This window comes from Pseudophryne corroboree, chromosome 1 (assembly GCF_028390025.1).
Source record: "Pseudophryne corroboree isolate aPseCor3 chromosome 1, aPseCor3.hap2, whole genome shotgun sequence".
NCBI lineage: Eukaryota > Metazoa > Chordata > Amphibia > Anura > Myobatrachidae > Pseudophryne > Pseudophryne corroboree.
Window position 1 is genome coordinate 631,608,090 of NC_086444.1, and position 6,470 is coordinate 631,614,559.

A 6,470-nucleotide genomic window follows, 5' to 3' on the forward strand; every position below is an offset into this window, starting at 1 on the left:
CGCATCAGCAGCGTCACCAACCCGGCAATCGGGTTGTGAGCGCTGTGGGAAGGGGGCTGTAGCACGGGTCGCAGCCATGTCAGGCGACACGGCTGCGACCCGTGCTACAGAGGTGGAAAAGGGGTATAAGTGTGTCTATGTCAGTAAGATAGTGTCTGCGTCAGTAAGGGGAGTCTGTGTCACTAAGGCAGTGTGTGTTTATGTGTGCAGCTATGGGGGCAGTGTGTGTGTGTGTGGCTATGGGGGGCAGTGTGAGTGCGTGTGTGTTGTGTGTGTGTGTGTGTGTGTGTGTGTGTGTGTGTGAAATTGCATGCAGTTGAGGGAGGGGGTCCCCAAACAGATTTCTTGCTTAAGATCCCAATGAGGTTTAAATCAAGCTCTGTATGTGGGTACAGGGAATTGCTGTTGCAGGAGGAGGAGTACACACACAGAGACATAACCAGGAGGGCCCCCTGTCTTTAGTGCCCCGGGCCCCCCGAAGGCTTAATCCGGCCCTGTACACAAGGATAGGTGCTATATATTGCATAGTTGCCCACCAGGCTACAAAGGTTATGGGTGGGCTACATGATATCACATCACAGCAGTGATGAGCCAGGGTCAGGAGGAAGGGAGAGTAAAAAAATAAATGTGTGGACTGTACTGTGGGGATATAATTGGTTAGGAAAGCTATGAAGATAATGTGAATGGTTCTGGGATTTGATAAGCTTGTCTGAATAGGTGAGTTTTCAGGGAACGCTTGAAGGTTTGAAGACTAGAGAAGAGTCTTAATGTACTTGGTAGGGCATTCCACAGAGTGGGTGCAGCCCGAGGAAAGTCCTGTAATCGTGCATGGGAGCAAGTATTGAGTGTGGATGAGAGACGTAGATCTTGTGAAGAGCAAATGGGCCGGGTTGGGAGATATTTTGAGATAAGCAAAGAGATGTATGTTGGTGTAGTATGGTTAATAGCCTTGTGTGTGAGTAATAGTATTTTATATTATATATTATTATTTATTTTTATTTTGAAAAGATACTCATTGATTGTAAGTACACGCACTGTTAGGGTGTGCACACACAGTGAGATATTTTCTTTTCGATTTTGACTATATAGTCAAAATCGCAAGAAAAGTTAGTGCAGATCGCAAGGTGAAAGTCACCTTGCGATCCCGATTCGATCCCGATGCGCGGTCCCGCCAGGTTGGCATCGCAAGAAAAGATAGACTCTGCAGGCAAGTCAATCCTTGCTAGATCGGTGTACTATCTAGTTCATCTCACATGTCAATAACATCTCACATAAACCAAAATCTCACATAAGCCAAAATCGTAAGCACACATTGGGGGTAATTCCAAGTTGATCGCAGCAGGATTTTTGTTAGCAATTGGGCAAAACCATGTGCACTGCAGGGGAGGCAGATATAACATGTGCAGAGAGAGTTAGATTTGGGTGGGGTGTGTTCAATCTGCAATCTAATTTGCAGTGTAAAAATAAAGCAGCCAGTATTTACCCTGCACAGAAATAAAATAACCCACCCAAATCTAACTCTTTCTGATCATGTTATATCTGCCTCCCCTGCAGTGCACATGGTTTTGCCCAATTGCTATCAAAAATCCTGCTGCGATCAACTTGGAATTACCCCCAAAGTCCATATCTCAAGAAAAGTTAGTAAAAATCTGTGCTATCTGGGCTCCGGGGAGTTCAAGGGAAATTGCAAGTGAAAATCGGGCATAGCAAGGATCTCACCATGGCCCTCATTCCGAGTTGTTCGCTTGGTATTTTTCATCGCATCGCAGTGAAAATCCGCTTAGTACGCATGCGCAATGTTCGCACTGCGACTGCGCCAAGTAACTTTACTATGAAGAAAGTATTTTTACTCACGGCTTTTTCTTCGCTCCGGCGATCGTAATGTGATTGACAGGAAATGGGTGTTACTGGGCGGAAACACGGCGTTTCAGGGGCGTGTGGCTGAAAACGCTACCGTTTCCGGAAAAAACGCAGGAGTGGCCGGAGAAACGGTGGGAGTGCCTGGGCGAACGCTGGGTGTGTTTGTGACGTCAACCAGGAACGACAAGCACTGAAATGATCGCACAGGCAGAGTAAGTCTGGAGCTACTCTGAAACTGCTAAGTAGTTAGTAATCGCATTATTGCGAATACATCGGTCGCAATTTTAAGAAGCTAAGATTCACTCCCAGTAGGCGGCGGCTTAGCGTGTGTAACTCTGCTAAATTCGCCTTGCGACCGATCAACTCGGAATGAGGGCCCATGTGTACACACCATTACACTCAGTGCATAGGTTTGCAAATGAGATCAGAGTTACCTGTGACTGGCAATTTATTAAGCTAGTCTCGATTCACTTTAGTGAATATTGTATATCTTTTTATTTTGTGACATTTAATAATCTTTATTGCTCTATGTATTTTTTTTTCATATTACTGACTGAATATTGTTAAGGGAATGGAATGGAGAAACTTTATGGGATGTTGTTAACCGGGATTAATCAATGAATATCCACTTATATTACACATATGCCCTTCCACTTTTGTTTGTTATTTTATGTATATAGATTGTACTACTTTGCATATATGAAAAAAAAGCCTTTGGAACCAACAGGGCACAAGAATTACGGTTTTCAATGCATCAGTTAGATCAATATTGCTTTATGGATCAGAATCATGGACAATTCTTAAACATGACCTAACAAGGCTAGAACATTTCCAAATGCGTTACTTACAAAACATCCTACAAGTAAAACTAACAGACCGCTGGAGAAATGAAAACATCCAAAAACTATCACGTATCCCAATGATGCTGATCGTATTTCAGAAGTAGTATTATAGCACGCAGGAATTGGGTACATACAATTTATTAAAACATATATGGACAATATATATATAAAAAAAATCAATGAATCACAACCACCAACTTCATATTATTATTATTATTCATAGCATAAACAATCATAAAAACCATTCAGTGTAGCAAAATAGCTGGCAACAAGTGTAACCAGTTTAGCAACAGTTTCCTTTCAGCTTCCTTATTTGTAACTTGTTTGAATACGTATGAACAATGTATCAAATTGGTATCAGTTTGTTACACATAGCTGATCTGAATCACTGCATTGCTCATATAAAAGCAGGAAACTGTTAGAGGCAGTGTTAGAATTCCTTTAAAAAACGGGGAATCCAGGGGGAATGTTAATTCAGTGCACTGTTTGTTTCTCTGGCCAGACAATTTTGAATAAAGGGGATCTCACCACTCTCCACACTTTTGTGCTGCAAATGATCCTCCCCGGCTGCTGGTGCTTTTAACCTTTCGCTGCAGTCATCTCTGAGGGACTGCTGGTAAGGTATTCCAGTGCCAAAATGCTGCAGATTGCTGTGTAGAATTTACCTGTCAAAGTGGTTTAGATTCAATAAAATAAAGCCTTAACCCTCAGAAGGAAGCTGCTGATGCTTGATGGAGGTGGGGAAACGCGTGAAGGCTTTATTTTATTCATACGTATTGTTCATATGTATTCAAACAAGTTATTAAAAATATTGTATTAAATGACCTTCAGGTTGTGTGTAAAAGATGTATATGAAACAATGTGTGTATATACACAAACTTTGTTTAATGCATAAAGTTATTAAAAATATTGTATTAAATGACCTTCAGGCTGTGTGTATAAGGTGTATGTGAAACATAACTGCATTCTGTGCTTAGACTTGGGTCCCATCTCCATGATATCTCATAATCGTATGCAGTTATTCCAAAATACAGAAAAATCCGATATCCAAAATACTTCTGGTCCCAAGCATTTTTGGATATGGGATACTCAACCTGTACTTGGTGTAAAGGATGTGTCTCGAAACAGACGTATTTACATCTGCAACCAACTCTATATATCTCACAATTCTGTTGACACGTCCTCACTGTACATTGCCCATATGAGAAAACCCTGTTACAGCCCAATTACTCCCTGTCAGTCATAAGTGGAGATTGTATTGAAATCCATACAATTCTATACTGCCTGTACTTTGTAAAGTTTGGTTCTTGAACATGCATAGTACATAAACCCACAAAATATGCTCCACAAGACATGCTCTCCATTTCCATTTATATGTTATTTTTGTTTATTTCCTGACTAATAATATCTGGAGCTATTTCCTACCATCACCAGTGGCGTAACTCCTGAAGGTAAGAAAAAGTTAGGTGTGTTTGGGGGGCATCGAAAGGGGGCGGAAAACTGGAAGGAACACAGAATCCTTAAATACTACAAGTGAGCGAGTTGACATTGCCACTCATTCTGTGCACTTGATGATCAGTGTGATACAATATGAAAAGTTCAGGGAGACTCTCTTCACACTGTGGGGCATACAGTATGTACTAAGCCTTGGAGAGAGATAAAGTGGGTGTAGATAAAGTTCCAACAAACCAGCTCCTAACTGTCATTTTTCAAGCACAGTCTTAACAGGAGGTAGCTAAAGGCAGTAAGAGGAGGCAAAGACGGTCCTGGAGAAGACAGCTGATGGTAAGTGACCTGTCACCTTAGTAACACCTGGGACACAAAGCGCTGCCATAAGTGTCATAGGTATCGAGAAGCAATATCTACCGGGATTTTCTCTGCCTTTTCATTTTTTTAGCCATATTTCAAAGGACCCCATAGTCACAGTGCGACAGGCAAATTTTTAGCAGTCTCATATATCCCATATCTCACATGTTTCAAGCACAAACCATAGTGTTGGTATTAAATATTTCCAATGGAATGTAAATAGACAAATGTTACTTAAACATTTAAAAACACAACTCAGCATAATAACAAATGACTGGTGACTGCATACTACACATATCAATTATATAAAAGAGAAACTTTGAGAAACTTAGGTGTCTTTTTTAATTGCGTATTCTAATTTTTAAATGTATTCTACAATTACATGATTTGCCATTGTGCTTAGTTGTCTTTAATGTTTCAATTAACACATGTCTATTATTTAAACATCTATGGGCCTAATTCAGACCAGATTGCTACTGTGCGTTTTCACACAGCAGCCGATCAGATCTGAACTCCATATGCTCCGGCGCTGCAGTGCATCGGCGCATTCCAGACAGCCGATGGCCATCTCAGCCCTGCGATCGCCTCTGCCTGATTGATAGGCAGAGGAGGTCACTGGGCGGGAGGGGGCGGGCTGGCAGCATTTGGGCACCATTTAGGGGGCGCGGTCTGAGCAACGCAAGCATGCCCGGACCATTGGGGGTGTGGCCGTGGCTGTATGATGTCACACGCAGCTGCTGTGACCCTCACAATGACGAGTAGCTTCTGCCAGCACGCAGGAGCTGCACTGGCAGGGAGCTACTCCTAAAGTACAAAAGCATCGTCGCTGTACGATGCTTTTGTACTTGCACGGGGGGGTCGGGCCTGACATGCGGGGTGGACTAGCCCTGTGCTGGGCATCCCCCCGCATGTCTGTGTGACTGATCGTAGATGTGCTGAATTAGGCCCTATGTGAGAGATTTCGTCCATGTGACATCATTACTGTGTATCTGCAGTCATGTGCTCTCTCTAGCCCAAGAGACGGGGGAAACTGTAGGACATGCTATCTGTCTTACTCTCAGATTTAACTTATATATAGTACTAGTCAAAAAGGGTACCGACAGCTCTCCCAGTGACCTTAAGTGTTGTGCAAAAATCTACCTTTTTACCTCAAAGGAGGAGCCCTAAGGAGAGCAAGAAGACCTAGAGCCCTTTGGAATAGAGTCAGCCTATCCCTGCAAACCTTACATATTTAACATACAGCAGGCGGAGCTTGTCCTGTCATCCCATCATTTACAGCACTGTGCAGGGCAGCATCAGAGGCAGGACGGGGCAGAGAAGGATGCGGATTATTCTACTCAGTGCCAGCCTTTTGACAGCATCAATCCGGGGAAGGCCCGCCCGGTAGTGCGGCCTGACAAAGATTGGCAGTGGCAGAAAGTCTAATTTGTTTCCCAGGAAGCCCTTCAAAATGAAAGTTATATGCATGCAGATACTTTAAATTCTTTAGCGAAGCATGGGTATTTAGCTAGTACATACGTACATGTTTATACAATTGCATTCCCAGTTAAACATCTTCAGTAAAAGAAAAGCCCCCAAAAAAACCACCACAATGTAGCCAAAATGTGTGTAGTATAAAGGACAGAAAGTAATTTCCATATGGATGTGAGAAAGGATTCTGCTAAATCTTCAATATATTTTCTCACTGAAGTCAATCTAACAATTTTGGAAATAAAAAAAAGTCTTCAAAATTCTGGTACGACCAACTACATTTCTATTTATGGACACGTATTCAGTAGTTCTTTAAAAAATATCATCCAATGTTATAATTACAGGCAACAACAGTAATCTAAAGAAAAATAGTTTAAATGTCTCAAAATTTCATATTCCATAAGAGTCTACTTGAACTGTAGAGACCTTTAAAGACTTTTTCTTTGGATAAATATTGGTGTGATCACACCACAATTTCTGCTTGATCGCAGC